Source organism: Danaus plexippus (assembly GCF_018135715.1).
Source record: "Danaus plexippus chromosome 13 unlocalized genomic scaffold, MEX_DaPlex mxdp_40, whole genome shotgun sequence".
NCBI lineage: Eukaryota > Metazoa > Arthropoda > Insecta > Lepidoptera > Nymphalidae > Danaus > Danaus plexippus.
This window is the reverse complement of record NW_026869850.1, coordinates 398,928-426,868: the sequence shown is the minus strand read 5'-3', so window position 1 is coordinate 426,868 and position 27,941 is coordinate 398,928. Positions and strand designations below refer to the sequence as shown.

At 32.3% G+C, this 27,941-nt stretch overlaps 1 pseudogene; it reads right to left on the bottom strand.

The window, feature by feature from the left end:
- Nucleotides 1-775: 775 nt before the first annotated feature.
- On the bottom strand, nucleotides 776-26,993 carry LOC116770129 (uncharacterized; annotated as a pseudogene).
- Nucleotides 26,994-27,941: the final 948 nt, after the last annotated feature.

Below are 27,941 nucleotides of genomic sequence, written 5' to 3'. Positions count from 1 at the left end.
AGCATTATACACACATCTGCATATTATAAATTTTTAGTACATTCAATTATAGACAGACTGTCCCTCACGTTTTAGGTATCACAGTCGTCTATAAGCTTTATTGTGATTTGTATGCTCAGTCATTAATAATTTCTAGTCGACTGAAATCCGAGGCCGCGTACACAATGATATACATTAATTATATATTTCAAAAGTATTTGTTTTGCAGATACTATTTACTATCCATTTATATAAATTGTTTTATTAGCGTTAAAATTTGTAAAATTATCACGATCACGTTAAAGTTAAAGAAAATCAGTAAATGATTAAATCATTAGAAAAAAAAAAATTGTCATCTGCAAATATGAGAAATCAGGAATAATGTATAGATGTAGGAATACCAAATTAATATTCTGTATCGAGAAGTGGAACTCACTGCAAGCACTTTCCAAAACCACGTCTTGCCTTAATTAGCTTACATACAAGTAAAACCATCTATGCAATTCACCACGTGTGCCAAAAGCTTGCAACTTCTCAAGTAGAGTAATAAACACGACTTAAAACTTTTCAAAGCTAAAGTAAATAGCATCAACAGGAAGCTTTTTTATATATAACCCTAAGGGGCAAACGGGCAGACGATCTGCCTGATGGAAAGTACTCACCGTCGTCCATACACATTTGCAACATAAGGGGTGTTGTAGATGCGTTGCCTTCCTTGTTTGTGAAGGAACCACCTGAACACTTGATGAAAGACCCCATATTGTAACTCTCTGGGAAAATCTTGGGCGGATGATCGCTAGAACACACAGAGGAAGCTCACATTCCTTCGAAGGCTTAGTGGTTCTAGATCGTTTGTGAGCATGGGATCGCAGACAATAGGAACTGCTCGACGTTGAATGGAGTCAAGTGGGAGAAGTTGTGGGGCACCACACCAAAGGTGAGAACATTACTCTATGTGGGGACGAACCTGTGCTTTGTTTTATAAAATCAAATGTCCCGTTATGAAGTACTGCCTCGCTCTACTTAGTAAACCTAGTTTTCTAGAGGCTAGTTTAACCTTATCCTTCAAATGTCTCCAGAACTGAACGTCGTTCGCTATGTCAACTACAAGCATCTTAATACTCTGGTTGATCTTAAGGGGAGTGTATTGAAATGTTGGAGATACCGTAAATGGGGTCTTTTTAAACGTGTGAACGCGCAAAACTTGTATCTTCTCGTGATTAAACTGAACTAGATTCAGCTTACCCCATTTAGAGACTTGCTTCAGGGAGGTCTCTATTTGAGACAGAAGTGTTTTTCTACTCTCTTCTACTTGTTCACGAGGAGTATTAGCTCGGTCCATATAGTAAGCGTCATTTGCATAGCATAGAATGTTGCCGCTTCGCATAATATCGTTAATATGCAGAATGAACAGTGATGGTGATGGCACTGAACCTTGAAGCACGCCAACGTTGATTGATATGGGTTCCGAGCATAAACCGTCAACAACGACCTATATGCTCCACTTCAAGAAGGAAGTTTGCTACTCAATTGCATAATTCCTCGGGTATTCCGTATGATGGTAGCTTCAATAGAAGTGCGCGATGCCAGACCCGATCAAAGATTTGTGATGTCAAAGCTGAGATCAAAAATTTGGGATATCAAGACTGACCGCCATAGCCTCCCCTTTGCTCTCAAGAGCTTTAGCCCATAAATACGCGAGTTATACAAGATCCCCAGCGCTTCGTCCGTGGCGAAAACCATACTACCGGTCAATAATTAGCTGGTTATTTTCTAGATGACCCAAAAGTTGTGTATTGATTATTCGCTCCATCACCTTTGAGAGCAGGGACGTAATCGCAATAGGTCTAACTGGCCGGTTTTGTGCTGTGACCTTTCTTAGGAATAGGGTGAACATTGGCCACTTTCCACGAAGACAGAATTTTATCAGTATCATAAGAGAGCGAGAAAACGCGCGTTAGAACCGAAGTCATTTCAGGAGCACACATCTTAAGCACAATCGCTGTGATACCTTCTGGAACGCTGGACTTGACGTTGAGGGACGATAGGGCGGCATGCACAGCGCTCTGCGTCAAACGCATATTGCGCATAATTTCCCTGCACCGCAAGATGGTAGGAGGTGCCTTTCCATCATCGTTAAGAGTTGAATTCGACGCAAAAAGAGTGCACAGAAGGTCAGTCTTCTCTTTTGCGGAATGAGCTAGCGCCCTTTCAGGATTGTGCAAAGATGGTAGAGAGCACTTACAGAAATTGCCTAGTACCGCTTTGGCAAGAGACCAAAATGAACGATTTCCCGAGGGAACTTCTAGTAGTTTTTCACCAATTTTGCAATCATTTAACTGTTTTGAGAGTGATACTGCTTCACAGGATTTACCGAACCAGGATTGGCACTAGCCGCCGTTGTGAATTACAGAGCTGGGACTGAAACATCCCTGCAGAATAGTATCCGTAACGGCGGTAGCGCAGATCGAAGGATCTTCCGAGGAAAAACAAAGTTGCCTCCAGGGGTGGGATGCGTAAAATCCTTTCCAGTCTGCTGAATTGTAGTTCCAAACTAGACGTCTTCCAGGTGGACGTGGTGTCGTTTTTGGTACTAATTGTGCCTCGGTGTGCGCCATGCAGTGGCCGGTTGACCCTAGGGGTGCTTTGACAGACGCACCGTAACAGTCCGGGCGAGTGGTCAGCAGAAGGTCCAATAAGGAAGGGGTATGGTCCTAAATATCGGATATACGAGTGAATCCTCAGGTATTAGTTGATTTAGACCATAAGCCAGAGCAAAATTATTTGCGACTTTCCCATTGTAGTTTGTGGCACGTGATCCTAACCATTCGCAATGGTAGGCGTTAAAGTCACCTAGGATCCCTACTCCGCGCTGGGATACCTCTGGAAAACAAAATCTGTAGCTTCCTGGACGTGAACAAAGAGACCATCGTAATCGGTGTTACCACTATGTTATCTGTATAAGCATGCGTATATACGGCTTGAGCTACCGCTGTCCACGCGCACCTACATCACTGACTGGTCCCTATGTTCGAGGCTGTCAAGACGTTGATAGCACATATGCTCCTTGACGTATAAGAAAACCCCGGCTTGCGGTAGAAAATGGTGCTCAAATCTGTTAACAGGGTAATGCAGATACTTTGTATTGCCAGGATTGAATACTTTTGTCTCGGTCAGAAATAACAAGGCTGGCTTTATCATCTCTAGGTTATGATGGACGGCATTGACATTAGAATGTATACCCCTTATGTAGCAAAAATCCACTATAAATATGAATGGGGGGTGCCACTGTGGATACCTTTATTGTTTTTTTGACAGCCATATTTTATTTTATCAGGTGAACGCAATGATGGAAGTTTTCTGATGGTCCACCAACGATCCTGTCAAAAAACATTGCCCATAGTCTGAACTGATGATCGAGTTTTGTGTATCACTGTCACAAGGTACCGAAAGGCCCCCGATCCGACCCGTGGTTGCAAGCCGGGTTCCACGCCAGTCTTCAACTCCGGCACAACCAACAACTGACTGGCTTTTATCATTGATGCTAGGACAGCCTCCTAGACCGGGACAGACTAGCTTCGGGTCCACTAGAGACCAACGGGTGGCGCGCGATAAATCGTTTCCTCGGGTCTCCCTGGACTCCGTGCCAAGGGAACAAGTTAAACACCTCAAAAATGGACTTAGGCTAACGCAGGACAGAAGGTCACTGAACACAACAACATCCTGGTAGAGGAAAGGGTGGGAAAAAGGCAAGATTCGGAATAGAAATAGGTGAAATTACGGATCTCTTCCTTTTGTACAGAAGAGATTCAAGCTCCCTAAGAGTTTAATGTGATCTAATACTTTCACGATTTTTATTCATTTAAATGAAACTAATATTTTTCGGATATACTACGCATGCTTTATTTTTGTAAAAAAACTACATTCTCCCGACGTTTCGGTTACTTTTCAGAAACTTTAAGAAATTAAAAGGTTTAAGAAACATGCAAGCCTAGCATGTTTCAATGTACTATATTCTGATGTATTTAAGAACATAACTTCATATTTACTCTAGATTTTACATCTAATTTATTCTATTTCATGAGAGACATAATAAATTTAACATTATACTAAACTTAATAGAATGTGTGTGTAAGTATTGTGAATATTCGAAGGCCAACGTTTCAAAGATATCAGGAAATGATGATGGAAGGGGAGGCATGTATAGGAGATACATTACACCAAATTATAATAAAAAGAAGCGGATATTTTACTTTATTATGGTTGTATTTTATGTATATAAGGTATTAATAAGAATTTATCTTCATTTTGGAGGAAAATTTTTAAAGCATCGCCAAGTTTTTTCGTATATTTATAGCATGTGCATTACATTTGCTAAGAAATACCGCAAAATGAGTGATCTTGACGAAGCAGCTGAAAGGACCGTGTTGCATAAATATCTAACTCATTTGTAGCGGTGTGATTCATGTCGGTATATATCAGTGATATAAATAAATACTCTCATATTTTTCATTAAATTTATCATCGTAAATAAAATTAATTTTAACTAACTACCTTTCATAAATAAGACTCTAAAAGGCAGTTACAATAAGAACCTGCTATATATAATTCATGTTAAATGGTGTCCGTAAATTTGAACAATAATACCAAACATTTCGAACATCAATTAAGTTATTATCTAAAATAAAATTTATGAAACCACCACACTATTAAAAATGTTACAATTATCGCTTTAAAAATGTGTAAAATATATCATATGATTGAAATAAGGTTACGATGAAAAAATTTAATAAAATAAAATATGAATGCCATGTAAAATACACAGAAAAAATAAATAAAATGTTAAATAAAATTACACCGAAACAATCTTAGAATTCACTTTAAAATTAATTAGTAAATTCCTTTTGACTGTGTGATATCCATTTCTATTATGGTTTCTAAAAATACTTACGAAAAATATCTTACAACCTACTTAATTTATTCTATATTTTTTTTAATTAATACGTCTCATTTATATTTAAAATATCTCGGTTTATATCCTAGGCCTTGGTCATGTAGCAAGTTTTTCTGATATGTGTGTGTGTATCTTACTATTGTAAAAGTTATATTATTTGAACTTATAACGATATAAAAAACGTAATATTTTAACGCTCTATTTATATATATGTGTATCTGTAATTTTTCTTTCTTTTGCTGTGTGAAGATCCTTTTAATTTCTAGTCCCTAGTTATAAGTTTGATACATTCTAATCCAAGGCAAGTTTTAAGATGTAATCTGAATTTTGACGATTCTATATTTTCTAGACATTAACAACTTAAAATATATGTCTTATATTCTACTTATAATAATAATAATAATAATAGTCTATGAAGTATACTTATTTGCTTGTACTCAACATTTTAACTTTATGCTGCAGAAAGATTTAGTAATGCAAAATATATCTCATACACCTTTGTATTCTAGAAACATGTATTCATAAAGTGTGTTTTCGGAACATAATCCTACACAATATCTTGTAAAATAGATTTGTTCGGATCAATGAACCACTAAACCAATCGGAGTATGAAAATATATGTTAGTAACACGCCCTATGTCAAATCTTTCTTTTTTCTTGCATCATTAACCTATGATGAGTTCAAATTTTTGCTAATACACATTACACTTGCAATTTATAAATTTTTTTCCATAATAATCGAAAATAAAAACAATTAATTATATAATTCTAAGTTTCTTCACAAAACTTTTATATATGTAGAAATTATGTGATCAGATCCTTATTTGATGCTGATTGGTTATGATTTGTCATTGCACATCAAGTGATAAGTTCCGGTTATAATATTTGAAAACTAAAACTAAATCGAGTTCATAGTAAATAAGTTATTTTTTAAGTTCTCCTTCAACAACCCAGTAATTTTAGCAAGAGGAGTTTAAAGTATGGAAATAAGTCCACAAGTATTTAGAAATAATTACACACTACAACTTAATTAATAATCTGTATTTATAAAGTAATGTCGGGTTAGTTACACTATTTATAACTCAAGAATGGCTGTGTCGATTTGGCTGAATTTTTTTATAAAAGATGCTCAAAACCAGGAAAGGAATAAAGAATACCTGTCGTCAAGTTTGTTAGCGTCAGGTGTGACGTCACACTCGTGACATAAAACGCTAATGAGAATACATGACACTATAAGACGATGCATAACAAAAACGCAACGGACTCTCTCCAAGTCGAGGCCTAAAACCATAAATGACAAACATAATCAAATATAAGGTGAGGTAATAAAATATAGAAATAATTAAATATATTAACGAAATTGTTCTGTCAAATTATGAATCCCAAGAATAATGTTGGAAAGAGGTATATCATGGCAATTAGAAGTAATGTGTACGATTATATTGAAATTAGTTTTATTGTGAAAACGCCTTTGGCAATAATAAATGCTTGGTTTGTCTTAAAATTTATGAGACACCAACAAAATGCTGTCAATTGGTGCTGACCTCCAAGTCAGTATTAACAGTGTCAATTGTAGAGCCCAAATCTTTAGGAGATCTATGATTGTATGTATAACTGAAGATTATCAGCATATAAACTTTGCGGCCAGGAGTTTATTTTGGTGATTTTATTAATAATAATGGGAAAAGCAAAGAAAAATAACAAACTGCGGAGTACACGAATTAAGATTATCTTAATCAATGAATGAGTGTTCCGAGCAAACCTTATTCTTTCTTCCTTGTCGATGAGACCGAAACTACGAATATATCTTATTATGATTATTACATCTATAGAGATATGTTACTATAGTGATTTTAAAATTTAAAACAGAAACAATTATAATAAAAATTCTCGATAGTGAGTTTCAAGGAAGTGATGATTGTTGACGCGAAAGTTCTGATTTACACTAAGCTGACTTTAATGACAAAGAGCTATATAATCTACTCATCAGGATGTAAGGAGTATTTTTTCGACGCATACGAAGTTTTTGACACAGATGGTTTCATTTATGTAGTCAATTATTTTTTTCACTTGCTAGAAACAAAATGATTTTAAACCATCAGTCAAATACCAATTATAGACTGTGAATTAAATAAGCGTCGACACTAACGGGTATGGGAAAGAAAAGATTTTCGAAATACTGTTTTTATTATTCTAAAATATACATATTTCAATAGACTTAAACTGAAAATTGAGACTTTGAAACGGTGAGACTTAAATAAAGTAGAAACAGAGGTCAACTAGTTTATTAGGCGTTTAGATTCAGACTGTCAATACACGTACAACAAGACATTATTTATTTAGTCAACAATTTATCAAACAAAGTGCAAAAGTCAGCGGTTACGAAATTGTTAAGAGTATGACTATTAACAAAACAGAAATTATGTAAAGTTAGCACTTTCCCAATTGAAAGCAGTCAGTGTTATTGTCAAATACTTTGAAGCCCCAGTCAGCGTTTTCTAGATAGTAAGAGGTTAGAGCTGTTACTGACAGCCTGTTTCAAATTCTATGTAATATAAATAAACTTTTAATCCAGAAACTGGCAACGTATAATTACGATGATAGTAAATTGTATAATTTATGTCAGAGTTAGAAGCACTTTGTCGTTTTTTAAAAGTGTCGTCAGCATAACTGACGTCACCAATACCTATATTCTTCAACGTCGTCAGAATCTCAGACTATTGAAGGTAACCTCGTAGACTGTAAGCTCGCCTCTATTTATACCAACTGGCACTCATTGTTGTGACTACACTTGCACAGGTGGCTCCGCAGGTGGTTATGCGGGTGACACCTGGTAATTTCAACTACCCTCAATTTTTATTAGTTATTCAAATAATAAAAACTGCGCCGATATTTATAGCTAAGCTATTAAGAAGTAAATGTAACTACTTACTTTTCTGTTTCAAATTAAAATTAAAACAGTTTCTACCTCCTCTATTATTTGTATTTTATATGAATAGTAATCTTTCACAATTCCCTGTTGGCACTCGTATTGTTTTAGATAATAACCAATCGAGAACAATAAGGAAACTTTCAACAATCTTGTATTATTTTGTAACCAAGACCATTCTAAATAGATATAAAAAAGCTGTTTTTTTTAATTTGAAAATGAATCACATGATGTTAAAGAAGTAATGATTCAAACAGTTACACGAGAGCCGTAATGACCACATAATATCTTTGGGTTAGAAAAGAAAGATCTTAGTTTTTTGTATAGTTAGTTAATGTTAACAAGAGCACATTTAGTAGCTGCGTATATAGCATTATTGTCAATTCAGAGAGAAGCCGGCAGCTCAGACGTGGTACAAGGATGATGTATGTCATACTATCCACCTTTTGTATATTAATCGCTTCGTCCATATTTGCAGACAAATGTTTGTGACATGAATACGATTGTTCTTCTTTTAGAAGCTTTTCTTTTACATTTAAAACTTTGACCTTTCTTTTAATAATAAACAACTAAAAATTATTTTATCCAGAGCATATGTAAATATTCTTCGTAACATATGTTTTATATATGAACATGACAGATAAATAAAAAAGAACTTATGCCATAAACTATAAATCTAAACCTAAAATTACTACAACGGTAATTCTCACGCAATAAAATTCAAGCTCACCATTCTGAGGATTAAATTAGTGTTAGCGACGTACTCTATCAAACTTAACTAAATTTAATGTACGGTTTACAAATGTTCCAGAAGACTTAATTAGAAAAGGTCCTTTTAAATCCAGGATGAGATTTATAAAATCCTTTTAAATAATATTTTATGTTAAATATAGATTTATTTTGGGTTGGGTTAATTTATAATTAAATAAGGCACGTATTATATTATTAAAAGTTTTGTCATTAGCACTGAAAATAACAAGAAACATATCAGTGCTTTATATTAGATAAGATTACGGTTTAACAAATGTCAGTCTATACTTAATGAAGTCATATAAATTCTTTCCTTGGCTCATTTTCATATATCCGGTAGCTGAAGTTTGATAACGTATTCAGATCGGATTCAACAAAGGCTATATTATGTCGATTCATTTAAAAGATTTATTACTTACAAAAGCCTTTTTCGACTTGAAATCATTTTAACTACATATATCTTAGTATGCTAGTGTGTGTAGGTTTTTATGTGTATATTAATGTGTGTGTGTAACATGTGTCTATCTGTGTCTGTCGGATCAAATCCTTCTAGATTAATTAAATTGGCTATCGTCAAACGATTCAAATTACCTCTTGTATACAGCTATACTATACAATGCAATACCAATCAAGTGACTTAATTCTAAATGCAATATGGTGGACGGTCCATGATGACAAACAAGCTACTCTAGATTCTACTAAATATTTCACCTATTTAAAGTTTTCTAGTTAGCAGATCATAGAAATTTACCAGAATCTCTAAAAACTTATTGGTATCTAGTTCGGAAGCTCTTTAAATTGAACCTCTTGCTGAAGTACTTATAAATAATTTCTCATTCACAATCATGAATGTGTCAAATAGGCAACTTTACATTTTTCGTTCCCGTATTTTAGTGTTCTCTAACTTTCAAATTTGTTTCAAGTAATTTACCAATTTAATATTTTTTTTAAATAACTAGGTTAGTGTGAGATTCTGTGATGTCGCTTCTTCGTTATAAAGAGTCTTTCTACGAAATGCCCCTCGATGCCGATTGCACTGCTTGGTATAGTTTTAAGAAAAATATTTACTACGGTTTCTTTAAAATGTGTCTAACTTTTTTTAATTAAGGAATAATTTTCAGTTATGTGTTAACTGTGGCTTGGGATACAGAGAGCATTAGAATATGTATTTAGTTAAATTATTCATGATTGTCATTGGAGCAGTACAAAACTTTATTTTACATTTTCCAAGAAAAAAAATTTTCATAAACTTTTTGCATATTTGTAGTTAAAACATATATATTGAAAACTGTTGTGTAGTTTTTCAAAATAAATTAATGAAATAAAATTCGCAATTAGATAAAATATTTGTAGATATGCAGTCGTGATATATAAAAGTTCGTAGTTTAGAGTTTTAGTCGTAAATTATCTTTAAACTTCCGTATGCTCGTGTCAGAGGATGAAAAATTACCTGGCATTTTTCACAGGGTGGATGTCGCTTTTCTTGCGCCTCGCATTTGAGTCGACACCCGAAAATCTGTTACGACGCATTCAATGTCATGTTATTGTCATTTGAAGTTTTTAAAAAAAATATCATTGAAGTAAAACTTCTTTACTAAAAGTGTTACCGTGTGAGATGATAGACAGACAGACGGGATGAAAGTTAAGTTATTTAATAAGTTTAGTCTTTTTTTGCATTTCTTTTTTTTTGAAAAATATTAAATGTTAAATTGTATAGTTGTTTTTATTAATTTTTTTATCACACTTTCATCACATTCAAAATAAATCTTTGAATGCGAGACAAGATAAAAATAAGTAAATGAATCGTCTAAAACGAAATAATGGATAGTGATTTATTCTTACTTATTTATAAAGTAATATTATCTAACCTTGACAATAAATTCGAGGGTGTACCCGTTACAAACCACTAGAGATCTTACCATCTTTATGTGAGACAATGCGTTGTTGATTAAATTGTGTTATTATAACAGGCTACTTAAGACCGACGTCAGACACACCTTAATATTTACCGAAAGGCGGAGTCTCGCGTGTACAACTCCTTGAGGCACTAGACTACTAGGTAGTAGATCATAATCAAGACCAATAATTACGTTAACTCACCTGTGACAGGCAGATATACTTTTTTTAACTTTGTACACAGTGACAATTTGGAATACAAGAATGAGGGTGTTTCGAAATAAAAAAGTTATAAAATTCAGTCTGACGCCGAAGTAAGTTCTTGATTATTTTGTTACTCTCTGTTCTTTACAATCTTTTAGTTTGTTGAACATCAAAACAAGCAACGACAGCCAATAAGTTTTATGTCACACAAATGCGTAATATCATAAAGTGATGGTTCAAATTAAATTATTTTGCAGTTTTAAGTGAGAACTCATTGCTCAACATGTATTTTTTTTAATGCAGTGTATTGATAAGTTAAGCAACAGTACATATAAATATAACTAGCAATAGAAAACCGTCATACATTGTTCTAAAACCTTAATGAGCCTGATGTGATTCCCTTAGTTTCTTATGTCCATATAAATTCTCATTTTTGTCAGATAAATATTCTTTTGACAAAATAAGCATAATTAAATTTGATAGTATAATAGGTCTAGGAATGTTAGTGCACATATTTTATTCTCAGCCTACTAAACCGCCTTAATGAAAACAATCTTCTCATGTCTGTTTAAGCTAAGCCGTTGATATATTAGTATATACGAGGGTTTCCACTTTATCTTTAGACAGATTTAATCCGTGCGATACGCCCAGTATTAAATTGTGTAAATTCACATTGTACCTAGTAAATTATATCATAGTGGATTAAATGGAGTGATCTTTCATATATGCATGTATTATATAATTGAAGGTCACATCAGTACGCCTAAAATTAGGTTGGTCAAAATGATGTCTGAAATTTACATTCTTACCTAATCATAATTCAGATTTTTTCTGATTATATTTATACGTTAACAGCTAATTCAATCATTTAACTGGTATGCAGATACATAATAATAAATTGAGTACGTGTCCTATTTTAGTGAAATTACACGGAAATGTTATTGAAAATAGAGCTAAAGAGGATCTTGAAATTGTTTTATGTGATGATAATTTTGCCTGTAGGTACTGGTAATGTCATTAGCTTTATGTTTAAGAGTTGTATTGATGTGTAAATTATTATTCAGAACTAATTCAGAATTAACGGGCTTGGTGTTTTATTAGGAATACAGATTTCTGTATCGTAATTTTATTACAAAAAGAGAGAAACAACGAAAAATTAGAAAGATCACTCACTTAGGTAATTTACATAAATTACTTAGTGAACGTTACAAACCCAAAATAAGTGATTCACAACTATACCCTAAGTGTGTGTTGGAGGTAGTTACTGAACAGTTTTAATAGCAGCATTTAAATTAACACAGTCTATAAATTTCAAGGGAACATACGAGAATATTTTTATGTTTATTTTACAGATAACAGCTTGTTTTGATTAATTTCTTTAGTTTTTGTTTTACCATGTAGAATCTTTTAAATTTTGTTTAAATTTTTTTTGTAATACATCAGGTTCATGACAATACTGTTTTAAGAGCCGGACTAGCCATTAAATTAAATTGAAATTACAGATCACCTATTTAGACAATTTAAATAATAGCCAAAGAAAACTATGATATAGTGACGGTGGGCCGCTTTGATGAGACGCTTTATATATATATGTAGGCTAGGATCGCTAAGAATAATCACACGAAGCATAACATATGTAATAAATAGACCATGTACATACAAAATAGAATGCACATTATAAATGTAATTATTTAAGATATCTACTTAAGTATGAGGTAACAATAAATGTATTGATAAAACCGAAATGTCTTCCATACAGGAGAATAATAAAAGTAAATATTTTTTGTCTTTATTATATTTGTACTTTTATATGACTTAATTTCTTTGTATGTATCAGCACTTATTGAGTAATGAAACATCGATTCATTTATTAATGAAGCACTCCATTGGAATTGAGTTCATAAACATACGATTAACGAACGGGTTTCTTTTTAAAATTATAATTAATATTTTTTTCACAGATAATTAGCAACTGACCGAGAATACCTACAACAGAGATGCATCATGAGTACTATTAACTCCAATCAATATTTTTTCAATCGTAGCGTAACCAAACTTTTCTCTTTTTTCACATATCAAAGGTGACAAATGAGCAGATGGCCTCCTAGATGGAAGGAAGTCACCTAACATGTACATCTGCAACATAAGGGAAGTAGCGAATGTATTGCCGACCGTGATCGAGGAAGAGGGAGATAAAAGATTGGGAAATGAAAAGGGAAGTAAAGGGTGGGAAAAGGGAAAGGGCAAGGGCAAGCGGCTCTCTTGAAATGCAGCCATTAAAAAGTACTTCACGCCGATCTTTTGGGAGAGGGTGATACTGCCCCGGTCGAGCCAGCCCATGTTCGAGCTGTAATAACTGACCACAGCTAGGCTCTACCACTTTTGCAAGTGCAATAGATATATCGGTCCAAGCTCTCTTCATTATTTTTCCCAAATAATCCAAATAATTATTTAAGCTCTCCTACCTTTACAAATCACCCTTCGTAGTAATTAAAATTACAATTTTTTTTAATCCTTTTAAAAAATAACAATATTTTATTCATGCTACAACAATATTAACTGAATGAGATGCACGGGGACTCATGAACACCATATTGGAAAATGTTATAAAGGACCAAGTTCTCTTTATTCAGTAACTTATTTTAATTTCAAATACAAGCTTATTATTTGCGTCAAACACAAAGTGACATATATACACAAATTTAATACTTAATTCAGTTAATTTTACTACGAGGTCACAGTAATCCAAGGAAGATGTTTCTTTGAGAGCTAAGTATTTAATGCTTATGCTTTAATCAATTTCTTCAGAATAAAACTTGTCTTATCCAACAAGACGTGTGAGTCTATATTAGTAAATATTACTTAAAAAAATATTAATGAAACATGGATGTCATTAAATTTTAAATAAAATACAAGGAGAGTGCGCCACGAACACATTAAATACCAGTAGGAGTTGTGGTTATGACAATGAAGCTGAGAACACATATTATACATTGTTTTTACAATTTTCTTTAACTTCGAGCGGAGTTATAATTCTATGTTTTGTTAGTTTATTCTTCTTTATTTGATCTTATCCAAGCATTGAAATTCATTCAAAATATTTCAATCGACCAGTCAAAGATACTTAGAAATATTTTTACTACAAACAATACATTTCTGACGAAATGCTTTTCATGACTGTACATTATATGTATACATGTACATGATTTGACGGTGCGGTGAGGCTGCGGTGTGATTCCACTTCTATACATATTGAGATCTACATCATAAATTATATCTAAGCTTTTAAAAGCTCATTTCAAATTCAGGAAAACGGAACGTTAACCGTTTCATGATATCTGAAATTTATCGCGCGCTTAATATTAGTGTAACGCAACTTTTAATCTTAATTCAAGAGTGTGTTTAGTTCAAGTACATTCAAGTTTAATTCTTAAATATTATCTTAAGCGTTCTTCTTATTTAAGAGTAGAACAGTTTCCCCTCAATTACATTGCTGAAATGTTAAGCCATAATCGTTTTGTATTAATAATTTCAAAAATTTATATTGAAAAACTTATGACAAGCTATGAAATAACAATATTGTATAGTCCAATACTCGTACATAAACTAACACATTATAAATAAAAGTACACCATTTTTTCGTTGGAAGTTACAAAAACGAGTTACGGAATATTAAGAAAAAGTAATTATATAAAAAATAATAGAAATCAAGAAAAAATACCAGCAAGAGTAATTATTACAAAATCCACAATATTATAGAAAGTATAATCACTTGCATTTGTTTATTTTTGAGTATATAAGTATATTATATATAAAATCCTAATCTCGTTTTGTAGTAAATTGTCACATTGATATTATATTAATATTTTTAAATAGTTTTAACTTGCTTTAAATAGCTATAGAGATAAAATATTTCCAATAACATTACGATTAAAGATGAATTTGATAAAAGATGTCAGTGTAATTTGTTTCTGAGGATTAATGTGTTTTAAACGACTATTAGTAGTCTTAGCTGGCAATAGCTGGCTGCTTCTCGGTGTGTTCTCTGGGGAATCAATGTTCAACGCTGGACCTCAATGGATTGAAGATGATTATCACTTGTCGTTTAATTTGAGAGACGGTTTCCTTAATTTCCTGTAAGCATAATTTAATAACGTTCCTTCAATTGGATTTTCTTATTTGTAAAAGAGATGTCTTCATTTGATTATTTTTCTGTTATGATTTCAATTTAGCTAAGAAAAATTATAGGAGTTAAGCTATAATTTTAAAACAGTTCTCCTTAAAATATATTATAATGAGTATTGTTCTGCGCCACCTAAATAAATTAATTTTAATATGATGTTGCAAATTACAGGTATGCTTTGAGAGAATGGAAAGTAAAGGAAAAAAATCAATTCGAAGTTCAATATAATTAAGAAACTTCGTCCTAGTCGTCGTCGAGTTTTTTGTGGTCTATTGTTACCGGAATATTTTATTTGCGATCTCCAGCCGTTACTGGTTGGTTTTGATATTTGCCATCCACCAACGATTTCTTAATTTTATTCTTTCTTATTCCAAATAACCCACAAGAATATATATAAGTAAGGAAGAAAGAGAATGTGTCTTTAAATTTTTTATTCATCCCGAAAGGTGATATACAAACATACATATATTTGAAAAATTATCACGAGAAAAACACGATTAATGTAGCCTCCGTCAGTAATTAATTCAGTTCTAAAACCGTGTAGATATTATGAGATACCAACCCACGGCTGGGTGAAAAAAGAATCAAGGGTATAAGGAAAATCAATAAAAAATGATAAACGATATAAATGCCTCCGTAATCGCCGAGATTAAATAGACTGATTATGACGTATGAGGGAAATAATCTCCTGTTATACTTATGAATAAGTTGATTTATTAGTAATTAAGATAAGACGATTTAATATTTAGCACAATATATTATGTATTGTGATGGTTTTGTAGAAAAATATTAGAATTGTTTAATTAATATTTTAAAGTTGTTTCAATAACAATAAATTTTAATAAAAAAATCCTCAATTAACAATATTACATAATGTGAACATTTAACCTGTATAATGTATATATGTGGCTTTAGCTTAAGTTTCGATAACAAATGTTTACCTTAATTTCGTCCGCCGACAAATTATCCGAAGTAGGACGGGAAAATAAAGTTTGTCATTATAAAAAGCTAATAAAATATTTATTGCTGAATAGATTTGGTGAAGAATTAAATACTTCGAAGACATCAATCAAATGAAGTAACGCGAATCTTTTCTTTAAGCTTGAAATTGAAATAACGAGAAGAAACGATTAAACGAGAGAGGATATTAAATATTGATATGGGAACATGTAAGAAGCTGGCTTAAACGAAAAATTTTGACATCATAATATTATATTAAAAATCGGCTATATAATTTACATTACTTAAAATGTTTTCTATTTGTTAAATTTAAAAGTATCATTAAAATATTACTATACGTCTTTTTTTATGTGAAAGGTGGCAAGCGAGCAGACGGCCTACTTGGTGGGCAGTAGCTACCGTCGCCCATGGATATCCGCAACATCTCTGTTGCAATAAGGAGGGATAGGAAAAAGGAAATAACAGGAAAGGGTGGGAATAGGGAAAGAGCAACCGGCTCTCTCTCTCATCGGACGAAACGTAGCCAAAAAGGCTACTTCACGCCGATCTTTTGTGAGAGGGTGGTACTCCCCCGGTCGAGCCAGCACATGTTCGATCTGTAGTTACATGATCACAACTATGCTCTACCACCTAAGAAAACGTCAACACGGAAGTGTTAATATTATTAAGATAGATATATTAATAAAACTATTGCCACAAACACAATTTTTTAAATTGTTTAGGATTCATAACATTAAGTAATAAATGTAGTACAACTTAATACTTATGTAAAATATATTTATATACTTAAAAGCAGCTTTACTACTGATTTTAAAATCTTGTTCACGTCCAGAAAAATAATAAATAACTAAAATTGATCACAGGAGTTCAGAATTCCTAAATGTCGTTTATTATATATGTACAAGTTGTTTCCATAAGTAATAATAATGACCATTATAACTTGATCCAGCAGTACTCCAGTAAAGCTTTACTTAAGGTCATTAGTAGTATAACGATATCCCATAAAAAATTAACCTTATTTTAAACAGAAACATGAAACTTTAAGTTTATTGTTAAAATACATTGAAGTTGCTCAATTTCGCTGTACTACTTCCAACATCGTTGTTAATGTACAAAAAGAAAGTTTTGCTCGCTGTAGAATTCCAGTATACTCTATTAGTGACAATAGTTCTCAGTATATGTAAATTCAGAAACTTTAAGTAGTTTGGTGACCAATGAGGCGCCAGTCATCTATTATCATGTCTACTACGCAGAGTCAAACGGCAAAAACTAAAGTAAAATTCGAACTTTAAAATAATATATAAGTCCATGGATACAAAAATGTTTTGTATTTAAACTTATTGACTTAAAGAAATGTGAAACGAGATAATTATAAAACTTCGAACAGCTGCGGAGAGACCGCAGATTAAATTGTAGATTACCGATGCATCTTGATTTATAAAAACTTGAAAATTTTTATAATCAACTACAACAAACATAATTAGTTGTAAGCGATAATTTGTGAGTGTGGATTTGAAGAAGGCATTTGTGAATTTAATAATAATACTTTAAGTTTCAGCGAATAAGATGTCTTGTAGGAATGTATTAGTTTATTGTTAGAAAATATGGAAGATTTTGATGCGAATTCCAAAATGTTGGGTAATACATGATTACATATGAATTGTTAATTAAATATTAAAGTTGGATGACGTCACAGACTTGACGCAGTTATTTATAGTCAAAACGGTTTTATTTCGTGATGTGTTCATGTAACATTGGAAAAAAATTTAAGATGTCATTGAAAGCTTTGTAACACCAATCGAACACTTATTTTATTATCATTCAATCCCGTACCCATTTTTGTACTACACTCAAGAGGAGCACTCGGCTTTCAACATCTTAATGTTAAATAAAATAATAGTTTGAAAGCATTTTAAAAATATTGTTTTAATAAACTTTTTTTACGATTATTTGTGAAGGAATTTTTTTAAAATGTGAAGCCATGTGTGAACTATGTTCTAAATGTGGGTACTTCTTCTCGCTTTTCTAAAAAATTTTAACAAAATTAGAGACCATTTGGAACTGACCCAAAATACACAATGCAATCGGCTTTAAATTAAAAATAATGGTAACCTAATTTAGATATAATTCGATATAAGATTACAATTTTTTAAGGAAATATGTTACCTTACGTAGTAACGATAACAAAGTGGATCAACTTAATAATTTAAGTGATAAGTTGGTTTTGAAGTTAACTTGGTTGTGAGACAATATAAAGGGCTTACCTCTCAGTTGTGCCTTTTCCTACTGAGTTGTAATATAATTTCAACAACGATTAAAAACAATTACGCCGCGCCCTAATTAGCTCAGTATATTTCAACAACATTAATTCTCATTATTTCATTTGCATATTTATGAACTTGAATGCTGAGAACAAATGAGCTTAAAAAATATATTCTGAAGTGAAACAAATATGTTTCGGATTTACTACTACAGACGAAATGTGTACCCGTGATCACGGTTGCTGAAAATTAACGGAAAAGTCGGGATTATGTAGTTAAAATAATAAAAATTCGCGTAGTAAATCCGAAAAATGTTCGTTTTATTTTAATGAATACTCGTGAAAGTCTTAGATCTCATTATATTCTGAAGTGTTTTACACAGTTAAAAAGATCGGAAGATCGGTTCATATTGACTGTTCATACATTTTAAAATATACTTTTAATTAAACTTGTTCACTAATAAGGTTGATAATCTTATGTTTACTTTTGATTCATCACATTGAATTAAAAGTAATAAAAGTTAATAATCAATAAAAAAAGGAGTATATGTAAGAATAATATCAACTTTTTTTTATTAAATTGGTTTATATATAGAGTTTTATAATGTTTTCACTTTAAGCGACCAGCCTCCGCGTAACAACCCTAGTTGTCTGCGCCGGTCGTCGTGATTCACCGGGAATGACTGGCCAAATTCGTATTCAAATTTAAATGGCGTTTTCATCCGACGATAAAGGAGTTTAAAAAATGTGAAGCGACATTTTACATCAGAAATATAATGAAAAGAGTAGCTTTTACGTAGAAAATAAGAAATGAGCAATACTACTTCTGAATGAACGAATAAAAAAAAGGGATTAAAAAATCCGATACAAAACAATCTGTAAGAATTTTAAGTTTGCTCGACTTTAAAAAGGTGGGATATTTCAGATGTAGTTTTGTTTTAAGCAGAATTTTATGACTGTTTTATCAAAATAATAAAAGGGTGGCATCTTTATGATTAATGTAGTCTTGCCTTAATAACTTTTTTGTTTTTTTTTTCTTTGTTATGTTTCGAAAAAAAGTAACATAATTTAATTTGAAAAAAGGACAAAGACGTTCGAGTTTATTGTTTTTACTTTATGTATTTAAAAAAAAATGCAGAAAATGGGAATGTATTAATCTTTAAATGAAAGACAAAAATAATATGATTGGGTTCAACACAAAAGGACTCCTATGACATCTTATTCAAGATATATTTGTTCTGTTTAATTTTCCAAAAGATATTTTAAGTCTAGACAGAAAAAAAGAGGTTAAAAGTGAAAATGAGATAATTAAATTATTTAATATTTTTCAATTTCGTTTTCAAAATATAAATTGTAAATTGTGTTGATAGCAATAAATTTAACCTATAACAAAATGTTTTGCTAAAATTCAGTTTTTCTACAACCTAATAAATATACAAAATTCTAAGAAGATTGTCTGCGCAAACCAAAAACTTACAAATTTATACTATTACGAGCTAGACATGTAAAAAGCGTTTGTATAATCGTTTTGATATTCTATTCGCTTAATATGGCAAGTCCGAAAGAAGTAAGGAGTGAATTACTAACTTATTTTTTTGTTATTTATAAACTTAAAAAGAAACGATTCAGATTACTTATAACAAATATTATGAGTAGACGACAAGTACTAAAATAACAAAATACTTAAACGTATAAGATATAGCATATAGGATGGAAACTGAGTTAATTCTATTGAAAGCAGTATTTTATTACTCGTAACATATTTATTCCAATAAAAAAAATAATAGCTTACCCTATATTTTTTGTAATTAAAAATTTATTTGTTTTTCTTTAGAGAAGTTAGTTAATTTTAGAAGACAAACATCTGCGCTCTTAGGCAATGATTTAATTGTTCCGCAAACTGGTGAAGAAAAACGTGCCATGAGGTTAATATTAGATAGAAATAAGTAATTTAAAACTCACGTTTTATAAGAAAAATTAAACTTTTATGAAATTAAGAAAAATTAAGAATTTTGCTCCCGGATATAAAATTCGTAAGAGATAGTGACTTAAACTGATATTATTATATATATAGTGTAAACCATAAACTATCAGCTTTTCATAGATCAGTTTAAAATTTATCATAAATATTGTAAATAGACTCCGAGTGTATGTGAGATGCTGAATGATACAAGGGAATATGTAAAATTTTAACATAAAATTGACATTTTGAAACAAATGTTTTTTGTATTTGTACAATAACTTCGAAGTAACAGATATTTGTTTTGTCATGAATATCTAAATTATATTTCATCCATACAAAACAGTACATTTGATTCAGTATTGTTTCATCAATCACTCCACATCATCGACACACAATGATACTCTCAAGTCGAGTTGTATTCATAACAGTGTTTTAAAAATGGGGCGTATTGTTTGAAGAGTCAATACGATTTTAAATTATACTCTGAATCTAGCGCGCTAGAGAGTTTACAGAAATTGTTACAAAGAGAAAAAAAAATACGATACAATTCTGAGATAACACAAATGCGTTCTTTTATTTGTGTAACATTTATTCTGTTGTAACTATAAAAGGTTTTGTTATACGCGTTCTTTAACCACAGTGTATATCTTTCTACTCAAATCAGTTGATCAGAATTGTAGACGAATGCATTCTGCTGTTTTTATAAATCCGCATATTAATAAAGAATCTTTAACTGACAATTGTATTAAAAATATATATATCTTAAGATATATTATCAAGTTTGATGAATTAGACTGATTTCTAACCACATTTTATTTGGTTGCAAAAACCAATAATTTCATTTCATTTGTTGTACAAATGTTTAAATGATTAATTAAATGTAAATACAAAGTTACAAAAACAAACGTTATGTTTTACTTCCGTAATCATTTCGTTTGAATTTTAAATATAAAAACCATAATTTGTACTGTGTCAAATTTGATACATGAGAAAGAAATAATAATTTAGGCTCTAATTTTATAGTGCAAACTTTAACATTGTGTCTCGAGCCATTAAATTTAGCTTTTGATTGAAACTGTGGTGTAATACATTACAGCAAGAGCGGATATGTAAGATTTTCACCAACACCTACACATTTAAATAAAACTACATATGTAACATATAGCACGCACATTTACTACTGAATCAGAAATGTTATTACAAAGTTACCAAAACGTCGAGTAAAATGTAAAATAAAATTAGTATTGTCGAAAGCCATACTTACATTTAAATCTGTACTCACGAAAATTTTAGACATCATAATATTAAATTTTCTTTATTGAAGTAGATGAAGGACGTTTAATACAGCAGGAATTTAATAGTGGGACATTAATTAAGAGAAGAGAAAAACCCTTGAAAAATATTCTCAGACGAAATTAACAAAGAGATGTTTAACAACGTATGGGTTGCGTTGAGGAAAATTGGAAGTTATTTAAGTCTATGCCTTAGGAACATTCATAGGTTATAATAGTAACTCAAGTAGGATCTTTTATATTCTGTTGGTTGATGACAAGTTTATCGTGTTTCAATATTCATAAATTTGTTTTATATTAGTTATATAGGGTTTTCCATTAAAGGCGCTTGATCTTTGAAATGCAAAAAAAAATACATGTAGGAAAGATATTTGCAAAATTTTTTTTTTATTTGGAAGGTCTATTGACCCCATTATGTATGGAATATGACATCATTCAAATGACCGCCACGGCTTCGGTTGGTGGCGCGCACACGAAAGGTCCAATTTTCGATGACTCTGGCGCACAAATCGGGCTGTATTTGATCGATGGCGTGGCGTATGTTGACTTTGAGGGCATCGGTGGTTTGCGGCTTGTTGGCATAGACCTGCGACTTAAGAAAACCCCACAAGAAAAAGTCCAGCGGGGTCAAATCGCACGATCTCGGTGGCCAGTTCACGTCGCCTCCGCGCGAGATGACCATGTCCAGAAATTGCTCGTGCAGAACTTCCATCGTAGCGTGTGCTGTGTGGCACGTAGCGCCGTCCTGTTGAAACCACATGTTGTCCAGATCCATATTCTCGATTTCAGGCCAAAAGAAGTTGGTTATCATCGACCGGTATCGCTCACCATTGACGGTGACGGCCACACCATTATCGTTTTCGAAAAAATACGGACCAATCACGCCTCCGGCCCAAAATCCGCACCAAACAGTCACTTTCTGCGGGTTCATTGCCACTTGGTGAACCTCGTGTGGATTGGTCTCGTCCCAAATACGGCAATTTTGCTTGTTGACATAGCCATTCATCCAAAAATGCGCCTCGTCGCTGAAGATGATTTTTTTGCCAAAATCGGCGTCAACTTCCAACTGCTCTAATGCCCAGTCAGCGAACACACGGCGCTGTCTATGGTCATTAACCTTGAGCTCTTGGGTCAGCTGGATCTTGTACGGGTGCAGGCTCAAGTCACAACGCAAAATTCGCCAAGTTGTCGTCTGCGAAAGGCCGAGTTCCTGTGCGCGACGCGGAATTGAGTGCCGCGGGTTTTCGAGGACACTGTCGCGCACAGCGGCGATATTCTCGGCAGATCTCGCGTTACGTTGACGCACGGGAACCGGCTGATTGTTAACTGACCCGGTTGACTCGAATTTGTCCACCAATCGACGGATAGTCGACTCGGCAGGACGATCATCGCGACCGTAAAACGGGCGAAGTGCGCGGAAGGTTGCTCGAACTGAAGACCCATTTTCATAAAACAATTTTATGATTTGCACGTGCTGCTCGACACTGTAACCTGCCATGGTGGTTTGGGAGGACGGAATGAATATAACACACTGCATTTGACAGCTGTCACTCAAACAACATGGCCGCAATCAGCTGTCAAAGTTCAAGCGTCCCTATTGGAAAACCCCATACAATTCATGGATTAATTATTCCTACTGTTGTAAATTTCAATTAGGGTGGATATTTGTTGCGAATAAGACTTTCGCGATTATTTTAACTATCTTCAAAGAAGCCACGAACAATGGTTTTTCTTGCTAGAGTTATTTTTCAGTTTATCAAATGAATACTCACTGTCGATCATCATCAATCAATACATATTATAAAACAAAGTCCCTCACCGCTTCTGTCTGTCTGTCTGTTCCCGATAAACGGAAGAACTACTGCACAGATTATCAAACTGTTATCACCACTCGATAGCGTGATTCTCGAGGAAGGTTTTAGTTTATAATTTGTTAAGTTGTTGTATTTACTTTGGTATACATTAAAGATATTTGTTGAAGATTTCGGGAAAACATGAGTCGTCCGAGAGCTTTTAACGGAAATTCTGCCTAAAGGCTTTGAGATATAACAAAATAATATATGGTGGAATTGTGTATCTCATATAGGACTACAGAAAAATCTACGGTGGCATATGTCTACATCTTAAGGATAACATACTATATCAAATTTAAACTTTTAAAAATTGGCATTCCTAAAGCGTTTCTTGGAAAGCTATGAACATAAATACGGTCTAAGTCTTATCGAAATATATTACTTCGTTTTCAAGCCTACATCAGTATCTGTGAATTGCTTTAAAATTATTTAAATCGGATGTACCATTTGAAAGTTATCATAATATAAGTTTAATAATTCTCATAATTAAATAGACTATCCTATATTTTTGTAAACAGCCCGTGCGAAGCCGGGGCTGGTACCTAGTTTAATATAAACAAAAATTTGAATATTAAAAAAATGTATAGAGAAAGAAGCTGAAACCTTCCTGAAACATTCACGCTACAGAAACAAACGTATTATTAAAAACAATATATTAAAGGATTTTGCAACTTCTTTTCATATTATAAGATGAAGATAATACAGAATATTCTAATACTCCAAATAAATTATATATCAAAACCCGGAATCTGCTCACTGCTTACACAGAGATTTGATTAGGTAACATACAAAGAATGGAAGACATGCTCAAACAGAATACGCAATCCTCTACAAATAGAATACGGAGGACTCGTTTTCTTGGAATGAGTTGACATTATTTTTGGGATTAAATTTTAAAACGATACAATTAGTTATTTCTTGAGTGAAAATCGTTACACGTAACAAACTAAAAGAACGAATTAGTGGTTTAGGCGGCTACCATATTACAAAATAATCATGAAATCATTGGCTTGAAACAAAGATAGTTTCATATTACGTTTTAGTAAAAAATTTATATATTTTATCAATGAAGAAAATGTATATAGATGTGTTATGTTTGTACAAAGATTCATCATTGGATGGAATGATCAGTATTCAATGTTTGTAATACAAAACAAAATTAGTATGCTAAGATACTTATTTGGAAGTATTCTGTAATTTGAAATTCGTTCCTCTGAATACTAATGAACTCTTTGGGTCAATGCTATAGATATAATAAATTACAATCTTTCAAATAAATTTCAATGTAATATTGTTCATCGAAATTTATTTGAAATAATCACAAAGGTGATTGGAATATTTAAGACTTATTTCCTCTAGATATTCTTTCTCAACATGAAAGACAAAGATATGATTTTACTGTGTAAGTTATATATAAATACAACAAAACAAACAACACACATGTCAATAAACAAAGTAATGCTTTTTTATTTTATACCTTATGAACTAATGAAACAAGATCAGAAATTAAGAGAAATAATTAATCTAAAATGTCAAATGAAGATGAAATGTAACCAAAGCTTTCATCGACGTTAGGATTTTGTCATATAAACAAGACTGTACTTTGTCCTCCGACCCCGCATACAGTAAGTACCCCGGCAATCACGCCGTCCACACTCCGTGGCCGCTGGTGATTTCATACCTCGTCTTCAATAGCTCTATAAAGTTCACTGGTTTTAATTTAAATGCTATGCTAATTTTACTAAAAGAATTTAACCGCGACAATATCTTCTGACACAATCTCCAGTGCAAAATGTAATTCCTGTACTGGTTACTAATGAAAAAGTTTTATTTGACATTAACAGTTATTAAACGAAAGTAAATTAAAACTCAAATTATTTTTTTCCCATGGGTACCGGCCATTTTTAATAAAGAAATAAGGAAACTCAATCTTAATATTGTATTATATCAATATTTATACTTTATACGAAGCATGATGTTAAGACAAACGCTCAAAAAATGATTTAAGACATTGGGCAATTTATGGAAATTTAAAAATCAGGCAAAAACATAACAAAAGGAAGTATTTAAATTAATAAGTGTGAAATACAAATCGTTCTGAATTTTTTAATTAAATTTAATATCCAAGGTATTAACGTAGCGTGAGTCACGCTATACTTATGAAGAGGACTTAGCGTCGTTCTCTGTGTAGGTGTATTATTATCGTTGAAAGGATTTCTTATATAGCTCTACTTTACTGTATTTCTATTAATGCGTAGATATAAGAGTCTTTTGAACTATGTTATTTTAGAAATGTTTACGACATTTTTCTTTTGGAATGATTCGTTTTCAATTTCATTTATCGCCCCTGGGTGTACTGTTCGCGATTGTTTGATTTTATTATTTTGTTTTAACGACACGGCTCTTAGAAAAAATAAATAAGTAGGACTACAAAGGGACTAAATAATGTCAGTTGAATTGATTGCAGTCAAAGCAGCTGTGAACTAAATCGATGAAATATAGTATAGTATACGTTACGAAATTTTGAATTCTTTTTTGCATTATGTCTTACTTTCAGTTAAGATAGTTAAAATAGAAAAAAACATACAGAATATTTGTTATACACTCAAATTTTCAGTAATCTTTTTTAGCTTACATTCAAAATTGCCCATTTTTGAGTTTTTCTATACAATTCTAAACTTTAAAATTCGGTATTAAGGCTTCTACATAACACGACAAGCTTTGTAAAGTACGTAAGTGTTCCAAAAAGATAAAGTCTGGATTATAAGATAAATAAATAAATAATAAAATTACGTTTATTTAAAAAAAAACGGAATTTATTTGATTTGAATAAGTTAATTACCCTCTTTTAAATATTAAAATAGTAATCATTCAAGGAAAAAGTCTTAAAGTAGCTTAAACATACTTACGAGTATTACACATTGTCTAATATGATCTAGAATTGATTGGAAGAGTATCCTTTATGGTAATAGTTGTTCAACAAACTTACACAACTTGACAAAATGCAAAACCAAAGCCTTAAAGTGTCCGTTACACATCAAGCAGAGACGTTAAGTGTGTCCCCACTATTCGTGAGAAAGCAATTTTTATCTTATCTTTTATATGAATGAAATTATGCTGTATCTCAAAGTAATTGGTAATTATTGACAAAATAAAAAAAAAACCTTTAGCAGTCACTGTTACTCACACACTAACAATAAAACTGTAACTAATAGTAATAGACTCCATACGTGTGTTAGGATACTGTTCTGTGTTTATACAAAGTTTATTAAATAAACTATTCATATTTAAACATGCCAATTATTATTTTGTGACATTTAAAGAGTAAATGATCAAGTGTAGGACTTTACAAGTGTTGCGTCATCAATACTATGTATATCAAACGAGTGTTTAGTATACTGTTATATTGAAATCTGCCTTATTATTTAACTTTTTTATGTATAAGTAATACTAAGTAAATATATTTATTGTATTTAAAATTTTATTTTCTGCTTTAATACTGAAGTAATTATTATTAAAAGAGTGAAAGTTGGACCTACAAAAGCGGTTTGTAGCCAGTGACGTGTCCCATATGTGTAGGGTATACTATTGTATTGGAATCTGTTCCCAAATATATAGTTATCCAAAATAATCGCTATTATTTTAGAGTCATGTACAATATTTATATTTTTAATATATACTTTTTACAATTAAAAAGTATAAATCTTTGAATACCTATGAAAAATTGCTCTTCGCCGGGGCAAGTCATGACTGACTTGCCCCGGCGTCATCTTCAACGCCCTACTGAATGGATGCGCGTTTACAGACCAATGGAAAGAGGCCATACTAATGCATATTTTGAAACTGGGTAAACCTAAAAATCTACCGAGCAGCTGCCGGCCGATTAGTCTGCTCTACACTCTCGGAAAGATTTACGAAAATATCGTCTAGAACCTGATGGATTACGAAGATACATCTCAACGCGTTAATAGTCAAAAGCTAAACTATCTCTAAACTCCCGATTGGCAAGAGGCGTAAAGGTGTCCTCTGAGACGCTGAAGACAATACAAACATGAATAACCCCATGACACACGTTAACAACACAAAAACACACCGCCTTCGCCTACGAAGACGAGGTCACGTTTCATACACATCGCTGCCGTCTGATGGAGTTATGCATTCCCAACACCCGACTCCCCCCCCCCATTCAACAACGCACTCAGCTGAAGTCCGGCCATGGAGGCATCCTTAGGACGGGCGTAGCACCCCGGACCGTTACGGCCCGAAATTATCAGGTAGGTCCCACAGGCCACCCATCCCTCCAGATGACGCTGTCCAAACTATAAGAACAAACAGCTACAGTCAAGTCTAAACCAAAAAAAAAAGGCAAGTCAGTTGACATCGGACAGCAATAGGACACGGATCTCCAAGACATAACTTGCGGATTATAGTCATGTATTTAGCTGCGACTGTGGACCGATAACTGGCAAATATATAGACGACATAAGTATATTCTTTTGTCTAGTTTCTTTACAAACTATATTCTTCAAAATTGTGTACAGTAAATAAATAAAATTTTATTAGATTGTTCAATTGATTGTTTTATTTTTGTAAAACATTTAAAATATGTATGTAAATCACAAGATTTAAATTACACAAGATAAATAATCTTGTGTAATATTCTAACACGTGCAATAGACACCTGGGTTATAAGAATAAATAAGAATATTACAGTTTAT